Genomic DNA, 13,038 nt, shown 5'->3' with positions numbered 1-13,038 from the left:
AGTAGCAAATCATGTTCTAAATTTTATATGCATGACTATGTAGGCTTTTAAAAAATATGTGTGTGTGTGTGTGTGTGTGTCTGTGTAAGAGAGATCAAAAGAGAGAGAGAGAGAGAGAAAGGAAGGTACTTAAAGTTCATGGAAATGGAATTAAAAGATAATTTCATTTTAGTGCAAAAAAATTGAAATGCATTGTTTTTCATATTTTTTGCAATTTCATTAACCTTCAAAAGCACTGATTTCAAAATTGTTTATACCAAAATAGACTGTCTTTTTTTAAAAAAAAAAAGATTTTATTTATTTATTTATTTATTTGACAGGCAGAGTTACAGACAGTGAGAGAGAGAGAGACAGGGAGAAAAGTCTTCCTTCTGATGGTTCACTCCCCAAATGGCCGCTATGCCCAGAGCTACGCCGATCCGAAGCCAGAAGTCAGGTGCTTCTTCAAAGTCTCCCATATGGGTGCAGGGGCCCAAGCACTTGGGCCATCCTCCACTGCCTTCCCAGGCCACAGCAGAGAGCTGGACTGGAAGAGGAGCAACCAGGACTAGAACTGGCGGTCATATGGGATGCTGGCGCTGCAGGCGGAGGATTAACCTAGTGTGACACAGCGCCAGCTCCTAGACTGTCTTTTAATTCTATTTTCCCTGAACTTTTTGAAGTACCCTCATGTATACATATGCATACAACAGTCTATATATTTTTTCCCAAGCAGACACTAGTTTTCAGATTAAATGATTAAACAAAACCACTAACCTTCACATATTTTTATCATGAATCAAAATCCGATCTTCAGCCTTCTTCCTCTTGGTTCTTAAATTCCTGTGTATGGCTTGATGCTTGAGTATAAGAGGCATTCTTGATGTCTTTAGGAGTCCATTAAATCTTGCCTCTGGCTTTGTGTATATTTCCATATTGTGATTTTATCTTTTTATTATATGGAAATCTATAAAGGTAACATTCTAAATTAGATTTTTAGTAAATGAGGTTTCCTTTGTCAACTTTATATTTTTGAAACTACTCAACATAGCATATCTATTATGCATATTTCAAGAAAGCTATTTTGTACTGTTACAACTGAGTCATTACTGCTTCGATGTGAAAAAAAAAAAAAATCAAAATCCTGACATGAACATGTCAGTCATTTCTTCTCTTTTCAACCAATTGTATAAACTTGGTGACTATGATTGATAAGCTAGATTGACTTTAAAATAAATAATAATTTCATTTTAGAGTTCAGTTTAGAAAAATTTCCCTTCTGACGTTTTAGAGAAAACAGAGACCAAAATTATAGTTGGGATAGAATAGATTATGAAGCATTAACAATCAATGCTATTACCTTCTTGTTTTTGGTGCATGCTACCTGTTGATTGTGGATCACCTGGGTCAGCTCCATACCATTCTCACTCAACTTCCTTGCTAATATGTCACTCTTTTTTTTTTTTTTTTTTTTTGACAGGCAGAGTGGACAGTGAGAGAGAGAGACAGAGAGAAAGGTCTTCCTTTGCCGTTGGTTCACCCTCCAGTGGCCGCCGCGGCCGGCGCGCTGTGGCAGGCGCACCGTGCTGATCCGATGGCAGGAGCCAGGAGCCAGGTGCTTTTCCTGGTCTCCCATGGGGTGCAGGGCCCAAGCACCTGGGCCATCCTCCACTGCACTCCCAGGCCACAGCAGAGAGCTGGCCTGGAAGAGGGGCAACCGGGACAGAATCCGGCGCCCCGACCGGGACTAGAACCCGGTGTGCCGGCGCCGCTAGGCGGAGGATTAGCCTAGTGAGCCGCGGCGCCGGCCCAATATGTCACTCTTTGGAACATTCTGAATCACTTTGTCAAAGAAAAAAGGTAAGGGTGGCAAATCATCCACTGACACTAGGGATTTCATCTTAAAAGATGTTGACTACAATTTAATGACCAAAGCAAGTCTCATGGTCACTCACTGTGGACAGGGAAGTATGATCCAAAAAAAAATGGATCATACACAAGAAATAACTGAATAACACTAATTATGAACATACCATCAAATTCCCTCGGTTTCCTACCACAGATCTATAAACTTTCCCCCCCAGCCATGCCTGGGACATTGCCCTTTTATCATTTTCCTGGATCCACATCTTAACCTCAATGATTTGAATATGCTTCCCAAAAATAATGCATTGGAAACTTAATTCCAATGCAATGGAGGCAGACCTTTAAGAGGTGATTAGATCATGAGGGCTCTGCCCTCATAAATGGACTAAAGTTATCACCACAGGAGTGAGTCCATTATCTCAAGTGTGGACATTGATGAAAGTGAAATTGGCCCTCTCTTGCCACCTGTCACATGCTCCCTTACAATGCAAAGCCTTCCTCCATGTTACACAGCAAGAAGGTCCCCACCACATGTGTCTCATTGGACTTCCCAGCCTCCAAAATCACAAACAAAAATAAGCTTCTACTGTTTATAAATTACCTAGTGTGTGATATTCTGTTGCAGCATCACAAAAAGGACTAAAATAGTAATTAGCACCTAATTTTTAAAATATCCCTGACCTCATCTATAAGAAATCAATCCTTTTTGAAGTTAAAATTGAAAGCAATCCTTATATAATTTGATAATACACAAAATAAATACTAATCTATTTGTTTTCTTTGCTAAATGTCTCTCATTCTTTGTGTTTTATGTGTGTGGTGTGAGGAGATATTTACTCACAGTATCTCTAGAGTATAACACAGTGGGTTCAAAATACATAGCTTTTAAATATGGTTGCACTTCCACCTGGTACATTTCACCCAAGTGTCATCACTTTCAAGCATTTTTCTGAGATATCTAGTATTCCTACATTTCAATCAATGTTTCCCACCAAACATAATAGCATGAGAAGTACTATGGACTGAAACACACTCTTTTTTTTTTTTTTTTTTTTTTTTTTTTTTTTTTTGACAGGCAGAGTGGATAGTGAGAGAGAGAGAGACAAAGAGAAAGGTCTTCCTTTTTGCCGTTGGTTCACCCTCCAATGGCCACCGCGGCCGGGGCGCTGCGGCCAGCGCACCACGCTGATCCGATGGCAGGAGCCAGGTACTTATCCTGGTCTCCCATGGGGTGCAGGGCCCAAGCACTTGGGCCATCCTCCACTGTACTCCCTGGCCACAGCAGAGAGCTGGTCTGGAAGAGGGGCATCCGGGACAGAATCCAGCTTCCTGACCGGGACTAGAAGCTGGTGCGACGGCGCCACAAGGCGGAAGATTAGCCTAGTGAGCCAAGGCACCGGCCTGAAACACACTCTTAAAAATTCAGATGGTGAAGAAATATGATCATATTTAGATATAGGGCTTTTAAAATGGTAATCAAAGTTAAATGAGATCATAAGGGTGGGGTCCTGATCCAAGAGGACCACTATCCTTAAATGAAGAAGAAAAGATACCAGGAGTGATCAAGTGCAGAGAAAAAGCCATCTGAGGATGCAATGAGAAGTTGGCCATCTGCAGATGGAGAAGAAAGGCCTCAAGAGAAACCAAACTGCTGGACACCTTGATCTTGACTTCCAGCCCCAGATTTGTGAGAAATTAAACTTCTATTTTCTTAAGCCACCCAGACACGGTATTTTGTTATGGCAGCCCTAAAAAACTAACCTAAGAAGTGAAACTGAAGAAGTCGTTGGTGTCAATAATTCTACTCACTTGGGATGTTAGTTCTCTTTTATGAAATTCCAAGGATCAATAGGAGGAGCAACCATTACCAATGGGCAGGAATGTACTGAAGGCCATAGTAGGTGTGTTTTCTCTCTAAATAACATCCACATCCTTCCTAACAGTCACTTCTTCCATTAAGACCAGTTTTCTAGGTAGAATGTTGATACCCCTGAATTAACATTTCAAAGGAATCCAAACAGGACCCAGAAATAGAACATGAGCAGGTTTTAAATGATGTTAACCATGGGTTAACCAGACATTCATCTCCTTAAGAAGTCTTTTTAAATACAGTATTTCTGAAATGTGAATTCAGCCTAAAATATTTAAGACCCAAGTTAAGACACCCACATCTCACACCTGAGTGCCTGGCTTCTATTCCTAGTTGCAGCTCCTGATTCCAGCTTCCTGCTAATACAGACCCTTGGAGGTAGAAATGATGGCTCAAGTCGTTTGGTTTCTGCCACCACATGTTGTGTTCCTAGCTTCCAAATTTGTCCCTAGCCCAGTTCCAGCTTTTCGGAACATTTGAGGAGTAAAGCAGTGAATGGAAGCTCTAGCTTGCTCTCTGTCTTCCCCACTCCCTTTCTCCTTCTCAAATAAATTAATAGTTTTTTCCAGTAGAGAAAATTCTGTACTTCCTCAGTAACAGGAATAATAAAAGTGCTTGGTCTCTGTCTGCAACCTACTCCATTCCTCTCCTGGTATACTGTCTTATCAACTCTGGGTATACCTTCTTATGAGGCTTTTTCATGTTTCCACTGACTGCATAGGCTCTGCACTGATACATAATGCAGTGGTAGAGAAGTGCCCTTATCTGTCTCACTGATTCCTTCCAAGTCTGGATTGATGAACTAGTTTTTCTATACTAGACTTAGCACAACTTCAATTCAGAAACAAATATTTAATTCTATCATTTAAAAAAATAGTAAGTTATTACAAATTCCTATATATTCTGTCACTGTATTTGTATGAAAAACATGACAATTTTGTATTTTTATAAGTTTCTACAAAAGGCAGAATATGATTTTAATTATGCTACAAAACAGAGTAACTCTATGAATTTAATAAGGTTGGCTACATTGAACAACAAGAATCAAATGCTCTGACAAACCGGTTGTTAAATCCTTTGGGAGACTGGCAATGAGTTTATTATCATTTATAATAAGAAATGAAATGTGCAATTATGATTTCTACCCTGTGACTAGATAGAAAAAGGGTCCCAATCTAAATGCTGTCAACATGAAGACCAGAAATAAGGAATGTGATTGACAGTTATGGTGACTCTTTAGAGTTAATTCCCATCTGGCCCTAGTGAAATCTCCTTTCACACAGAAAGCATGACTTCCTCCCTGGATAGACTCAGGAAACTCCTGGACCAAAGGAGCAACAGTTTTGAATGGAACAACAACTCTAGGGTGGGTTACCAAAGAAAGCACAGAGTTTTCCTAATAGAAAATTTATCATCATGCTATTGTTGGCACATCTCTCTACCCTTTGGGAACTCATCTTAGAATTGCCTCCAGTCCCAACATCTGCTGCCTTACCCACCCCTCCTTTCTATTTGTCTTCTAATGTTGGTCACCCAACTCCATCACTGAGTTTTCCATTCTCTAGCCCATTTCCAAGCAAATTTTTAGACTTTCTGTTCCCAGGAGATTGTCCACTGTGTTTCATAATTAGCTCAGGTAGTTTTCAACCTCTTGCAATAGGTCTACTTGACTCCAAAGTCATCCTCAATGTTTTCATTATCCCAGCCTCCTCACCATGGTATCTTAGGCAGCAGTTTTTCATCACCATGACCCACTACCACTCTCACACCAGCTCTTCCTTGGTACAGCAAAGAGGGAAAAGGGGGTGATTTCAGATGATTGACTATATTTGTCTCTTTCAGTTTGTATCCCTGGCACTTGACTCAGTCAAGGGAAGCACTTCACCGGAGCACGCTCTTGCCACACGATCTCAGCCATGACCACACAATGCCTCTTGGCATTGCCCTCCTCCTTCTGCAAAAATAAGGCTTAACCACTTAAATCAAGAGTCCTGCCAGTAAAATTAGTGTCAGACTTATATTTCCTTTTGAACTTGGCTTACATCAATGACTTTCCATTTCTCTAAAATTTTCTAAACTCACTTAAACCATATTGTAATATTGTAAGTAACTAAAGCAAAGCAAAACAAATAAACAAAACTGTGTCAGGGTATTGCTATTTAAATTTCTAAATAATTAAAACTAATTCCCAACATGGCTCTTTAGAGAGAGTTCCCAGCAACTGACATCTTCAAGCATATACACATTGTCGACCCACCTAAGAGAGAGCATCCCATAATAGTTCCTCTCTTCCTGCCATCTCTCCCACAGGTGCTTCCCCAGCAATGCTGCCTTTTCCTTTACTTCTGTGCAATAGTTGGAGGCAGTCTCTACTCCTCCCCTCAGAAACACTACAGGTTGCCAATTCATAGTGACTGCAGTGTTCAGCTGTCATTCATGCACCACATGCATCTGGGAGCATGATTATGACACACACGGTGCTCTTTCTGAATAAATATTGTAGACCTGCCAGTTTCTGAATATGCCCTGTGGAGGTTAGTTCTAGAAACACTTTTTGGTCTCTCTACACAAAGCTGCTTTTCTCAGACATGTGTAAATTACTACTGCTTATGATCCTTCTTAGTGAAGGAAGGAAGGGGAGAAATAAAGAAAAAAATTAACAAATGTATTGATCACAGACCTGAAGCCAAGCACCATGTTAAGTGTTTGCACACACATTTTTATTTTTGCGAAAATGACATCTGTATTTCAAGCACTGTGTGATTTCAAATATCCAGATTCCTCCCAATACATCATGCTGCCATGTAGAGAGCTGCTGTCCTTTTAAGAAATACAGGAAGAAAAAACTATGGGATGAATGAATGCTGTGCTAAAAATTATTCTCTGTGACTTCTCTATGGCTGCCCCAATCTCTCACTAACCTTACCTCATCAAGTCTCTTGCTATTTTATCTTTTACCTATATAGTGTGATCTGAAACTGAAAATGTCTCTTTTACCTTTCAGTGACAGTGCCTGAAAGCTTAACCTTGTTCCCTGCAATCCTTTATGATAAGGATTTGTAGTCCCTGAGAAATCCTACTTACAATGAAATGGTTACACAAATACCTAGATGCAATTGCCAATAGCAGATAACATCACCTAATAAGTAGACTAACTGAATTCTTGTTTGCTTTACTAGCTGACAGAGTGAACCTTGAAAAATAAAGCATTGCATGGGCTTGTTCTGATGAGGAGGAAGAGACAGAGGAGGAGGAGGAAGTGAACAGTTTAAAGCCAAAGACACTGGCAATGGTGGTCAGCACAGAAAGGATAGTCCAAAGACAAGTGCAACCAATGAGCAAGTCAAGGGTGAAAGCGACACCTCAAGTTAGGAGGAGGAAGTGGGAAAAGGAAATCAGTAGGGAATCAAACCCAATATTGATCTATGGGACAACCTCCTACCTAAACTTATCAGGGAGAGCAACTAGAACAAATGATGGGAAGCTAATAAAAGAAAACAGAAATTGTCTGCAACTGCACCCTAAGTTTATCTCTACCATGAAACACCTGCCTGTCTCTTTGAAAGTGTTTACTCGTTTACAACCTCCTTTAGATAATGAGTGTTTAGAGGACAAGGATTCTGCATCTATTTTATTTATGTAGGACCAGAGCCCAGTGCACTGTCTGGCATACAAGAGAGGTTCAATGTATGTTTTCATGGCTGAATAAACAAAATCAGTTTCCTTTACCTTCTTGTTCCTAAACAGAAAATCTTTGCTATGAGGAACTGAATGCTATCATATGTGCTGGCACTTCCATTGTGTGCTTAGGATTCCTAAAGGTCTGCGAGCCCTTGAAAAGCATAAAATGTCAGACGGCGCTGCGGCTCACTAGGCTAATCCTCCGCCTTGCGGCGCCGGCACACCGGGTTCTAGTCCCGGTCGGGGCGCTGGATTCTGTCCCAGTTGCCCCTCTTCCAGGCCAGCTCTCTGCTGTGGCCAGGGAGTGCAGTGGAGGATGGCTCAAGTCCTTGGGCCCTGCACCCCATGGGAGACCAGGAGAAGTACCTGGCTCCTGCCATCGGATCAGCGTGGTGCGCTGGCCGCAGCGCGCCGGCCGCAACGCGCCGGCCGCGGCGGCCATTGGAGGGTGAACCAACGGCAAAGGAAGACCTGTTTTTCTGTCTCTCTCTCTCTCACTGTCCACTCTGCCTGTCAAAACAAAAAAGCATAAAATGTCATTTATAGAAATGGAAATACCTTCACTCTGAACCTCTGCAAAAATGTCCAATGCCTAGCAAGTCTTGTTTTGAGCTTTTTTAAAAAAATATTATTTGTAATATATGTTTTATTTATTTTCAGGGGCTTTTATTTATGCTTGGACATACTTCCCTACATAGTCTATGTTTCTATAAATCATCTATGTCAAACTCTATCTGGACTTCTATTACATTATACTACAATATATATAAGAGTTTTAGATGAAATATACTAATGATTCTAAAATAGTTCCTCTAATCATGCTATATATTTTAAATGTAATTTAACTTCCTTATTATGTTACAGAGGAAAATGTATGACATTTTTTCCAAGCATTTCTCTTTTCTTATTATAAAAATATTCATACTGAATTATTTTTAAAAGGCAGCATTTAGTGTTCAATCAAATAATAAGGAGAACGTGTTCCTTCCCAGAGGTTTAATAATAATTCTTGCATCACCAACACTGAATATTCATGTTATGGAAATGTGCCCTACTTCTATAGATTTCATCACTGTCAGCTGGTGCCACAGCAGAAGATGGGGACAGTTAGTCAGTCTCAATACATTCAAGATTTCAACAATTACCAAAATGCCTTCCCTAACTTACCATCAATAATTTAACTTTTGAGGAATATAATACTAAGGCACAAGAGGCTGACTAATAAATATTCTGCTAATCCTTGGAAAAAAAGGATCAAACTGCATAAAATTGTGCTATCACTTCACTGAAGGCTTATTTCAGCTACTTCTGCAGGCCATAAGAACACTGATCCATACAGTGGGAGAAGCAAACCACCTGAACCTGTTTTTTGGTCTCTGGGTACATCAATTTATAAAGTCTTTATTTTCCCCTCATTTTGCTGTTAGAATACACTTGTGAGAAGTCTGATATTCTGCATCCTCATCCCATAAGACATGTGTTAACCATGCTTTTATCTCAATTCTGTTCACAGCATGACTTTAGTCAATTAATCTCACGAGGTTTTAATTTCTTCATCCGGAATAAAAAAAAATGTTGGGTTAGATTGAGATCAACAAATGTTTTCCATAAATGGACAAATAATTAGTATTTTAGGCTCACAGATCATTTGTCTCTGTCACAACTACTCAATTCTGCCATTTTAATAATAAAAGCCACCATAGACAATATATACATGAAGAAGCATTTCTGGGTTCTGTTAAAACATTACTTACAAAAACGGGAGGCATGTGGTAAGACAAATTCAGCTACATACTTGGCCCCTCACAATTCTTTTTCACATCTGTGATTCTATGTGTTAAATATACAAAAAGCACCTAAAGACTGTGAGGAAGATATGAACCTGTCAAGTCCATGAATCACGTAGAGTCAAAGGGTCACAGAAACTTCCAATTACAGCATTATCCCTCTCTTCCTAGGTAAGCCCATCACTCACCCCTTGCCTGACTTCCACAATTTCCTTAGGGAACACTGTATATACTGCAAACCCCTCTCTTCTGCCCATACCATTGCTACATGCTTCCCAGCAAAATTATATTCAATTTGTTGAAATTTCATTGGGCCAGTTCTGATATCCTTCTCTGCCCTTGTGAGCAGAACCTCTGGTTTCACGACATCTTTATATTATAATTACCTCTGTTCTTTGGGGTCTCCTTGTTGGGTTCAGGTCATAAAATAAACTATCTACTTATTATAAAATCAAGTTTCTACTTATTCCTTTTAAAGGAACAACAATCATGGAAGACAGAGGGAAATAGTTGTGTGATACACTGGGCTCTGGGTGCAATCAGTGCATATGTAAGTGCTCTCTGATACTTTAGATAGAACAAAATCAGAAAGATGTCAATCTGATGATGTTATTCATGAATGGTTCTTCTCCGCATGTGAAAAAGTGGAAAAAAAGCAGTAAAGACAAGAACAAGTTTGAACTAAACATGAGCTTAATCTTTAAATCTTGAACAAAATCATGTTTCACTTAAATTTAGGGAGTAATGACATTAAGCTTCATTAATTAAAAAAATTTAGATATAAGTATTAAAATATCTTTTTCAATAGTCATATTCACAGGGAAAGATTATTTATGCATAACAGTAATCAGGAAAAGTTTACTTAAACACATCAATGATTTTTATTTCACTTCAAGGTAAGGTCAAAGAGAAATTCTGTTTGGCTTGGCTGCATACAATGCGCACCAATGAAAAATACCTGATGTACAAGTATCCTACCATGTAGACTTAACCAGGAGACAAGTAGGAAGGAATTCCAAAGAATGACATACAGAAGAGCATGGCCCAGAATTCCCAGTAGGGCTAAGAGAGCTATGGTTGGGGACGAGAAGATAGAAGCTCACCCAGCTCAAAGTATAGAGCATAAGAGGTTGACTGCCATGCAGATACTGAAGACAAGGAAGACTCAAGTTCTAAGAGAGATGCTGCTTCCACAAAGACTCACAGGGCAGACAGAGACCATGGTAGTACATCTGGTTGGAAGTGCATGCCTAGACAAGATCTCATAGGGTGCAGAGAGTGAAAGGGACTAAAACTATGAGACTCGAAGTTCTGGCATAACTATCAGTCCTCTGTCAAAAATATTCCATTTCACACCAAGACTTGAGTCCCACAGGGGAAGAAAACTCAGGATAAGGTGAGAGGTCCAGAAAGTCAGTTTCCAGAAACTATCTACTGAAAAGAATAAGTTCCTTATATTCTGGAACCTTGCTCATTCATTCATTCATTCATTCATCCATCTAATTCGCTGTTCAACAAATACATATTAAATATCTACTGGGCATTACTAAACACTGTTACTGACCCTATAAGTTTGATGGTAAAAAAATAAATATGATCCATATCCCTGAAATTGCTTTGAGACTTGGTTACTATGGAATATATATAGGTTAAAAACTTTATCAAGATGTAGCTTCTGGAAGCTACCAATGCCAACAAAAATGAGCTGCCTGTGCCTCTGGAAAATCCCACTCCAGTGCACAGGCAGAAAGACTGCCAGCCAGGGAAGAACGTAGTAGATGCAGGTTCCATACCATGATCAGTGTGGTTCTACCACCTCATAAGCACATCCTAAATAATAAATGGAAGCCATGATAATGATGCTATAGCTATATATAGCAGTATAGCTATGTTATTATTTCAGAATTCAGTTAAGAGACACAGATCACACTGGCTAGAGTGGTGGCAAATGTAAGAAATAGGTGCCACCTTATGTCAGAAGGAAAAATGGGAAGAAGTTGGAATTATTAAGAGTTAGAAGCCTGAAGTACAGAGTCAACAGAGTTGGAGCCAATCCTCAGATGGGACTGGGTCCTTGAGCTCAGAAGGAGGAAGCATCACTTAGTGATGGCCCCCCAAGCATCAGGAGTGCTCCCAGACACTCTAGCCATATTGAGAAAGTTATAAACTGAAGTACGCTATTGTTACTGGAACCAACTGCTGTGGCAGGTAGAAAAGGCACTGCTGGGGTGAGCTCGTGGGAAATGAAAGCCAGCAGAAAGTGAACAAGAAGAAAAGCAGAACTAGTGGCAAGAAGGTGAGGAGCACGTTCCACCAAAACCTACTCCGGGTCATAACCTCCCTTAGGACCCCTTTCTGACAGCTTCACCAACTGACAAAGTAGTAACATTATTTTCAAATGTCCAGTTCCAATATAAGAAACCAAAACATAGATGAGTGACTTTGAAGCTGAAAGATGACAACTGAATTACCAACCCAGTAATCTAGTGTAAATTACCTTTCTGAGACCTCTTTTTAAAAATAAGGGCAAAAATGACTACCACAAAATGTACTTTGAGAATTAGGCAATGTACCTAAAGCACCTCACATAGTTCTTGACAAATAAAATACATTATTTCACGACAATTCATGGTTTCTACTCTTGATTCATCTAAGTACATTAGCCACCCCCAGCACCTTCCTTAAACAACTGTTCTAGACCCTAAATAAAATTAAAAAATAAAAATTACTCTGTAGAACTCTGTGTGTGGCCTAATCTAGTGTCAGAACATATCTCAGCAGAAAAAAAAAAAAAAACCAACCTGTTTATAAAGCCTCAGCCAACAGGGCAACAGGGAAATTTTCCAGGTTGGGGGCCATATTTGGATCTTGTATTTTCATTTCCATTCCTCCCTGTCATTCTGAAAATAAGACAAAAATATATCACCCATATCCTTCTTTGCCCTTGCCACCATCAACATGATAGCCCAGCATTTCTGGTCCAAGGAAACATTAAAGTTCCTTCTGTCCTCCTCGTAAAAACTTCTAGCAAGATTTCAAACTTGAGTTGCTAGTGTTGTGGTACAGCACATTAAGCTTCCCCTTGTCATGCTGGCATTCCATATCAGAGCACCAATTCAAATCCTGGCTACTCTGCTTCTGATCCAGCTTCCTGCTAATGCACCTGGCAGGGCAGTAGAAGATGGCTCAAGTACTTGGGTCCATGCCACCTGTGTAGGAGACCCAGATTTAGTTCCTGACTCTTGCCTTCAGCCTAGCCTAGCCCCAGCTGCTGTAGCCATTTGGGGAACAAACCAGCATGTGAAAATCAATCAATCAATCAATCTCTCTCTCTCTCTCTCTCCCCCACTTTGCCTTTTAAATAAATAAATCTTTAAAAAGTATATTGAAAACTTGATTCAACATTCCCTCTCTCTAAATAATAGTCTTTGATACCTTATGGCCTAGGAGGACCCCAAAACTGGACCTAGAAACCCACCAGCATTTTCCTGATGTTCTTAATCTAGCAGGCAATTTCCCTCAGCTTCATTTCAGGCAGCAGAGACCTTAGTTCTATGAAGGAGAAGTACTGAAAGTAAAACACTATCAGGTGCTGTGTAGTGAGAGCTACCATGTCCATGAATGGCCCACAGAAAGCAATTCCTACCAAACAGCAAAATGTAGCTCTTCTGCTATCCTGCCTGAAATGATGTGTTTCGGCAGCTCATTCCCTTTCTGCTCCATGGCTCATTGGTTCTGTCTTTATTGATTATAAACCTTTCAGAGATTTTCTTCACCTCTAAGCCTCATTTAATCCCTTGTAAAATGGCACTTCTAATACTCTTCCACAGGTATGTTATAGGCATCAGATAAAAG

At 40.0% G+C, this 13,038-nt stretch overlaps 1 long non-coding RNA gene across 1 annotated transcript in view; it reads right to left on the bottom strand.

Moving 5' to 3' along the window:
• Nucleotides 1-756: 756 nt before the first annotated feature.
• The window catches only part of LOC127491656 (uncharacterized), a 42,758-nt gene continuing 30,476 nt past the window's right edge, over nucleotides 757-13,038 (bottom strand). The window contains exon 3 of the long non-coding RNA XR_007920506.2: nucleotides 757-946. This is a non-coding gene — a long non-coding RNA (uncharacterized lncRNA). The remainder of the gene's footprint in view (nucleotides 947-13,038) is intronic.

The sequence above is a fragment of the Oryctolagus cuniculus genome, chromosome 3 (assembly GCF_964237555.1).
Source record: "Oryctolagus cuniculus chromosome 3, mOryCun1.1, whole genome shotgun sequence".
Classification (NCBI taxonomy): Eukaryota; Metazoa; Chordata; class Mammalia; order Lagomorpha; family Leporidae; genus Oryctolagus; species Oryctolagus cuniculus.
The sequence above is the reverse complement of the archived record's forward strand: the minus strand, read 5'-3'. Positions and strand labels throughout refer to the sequence as shown.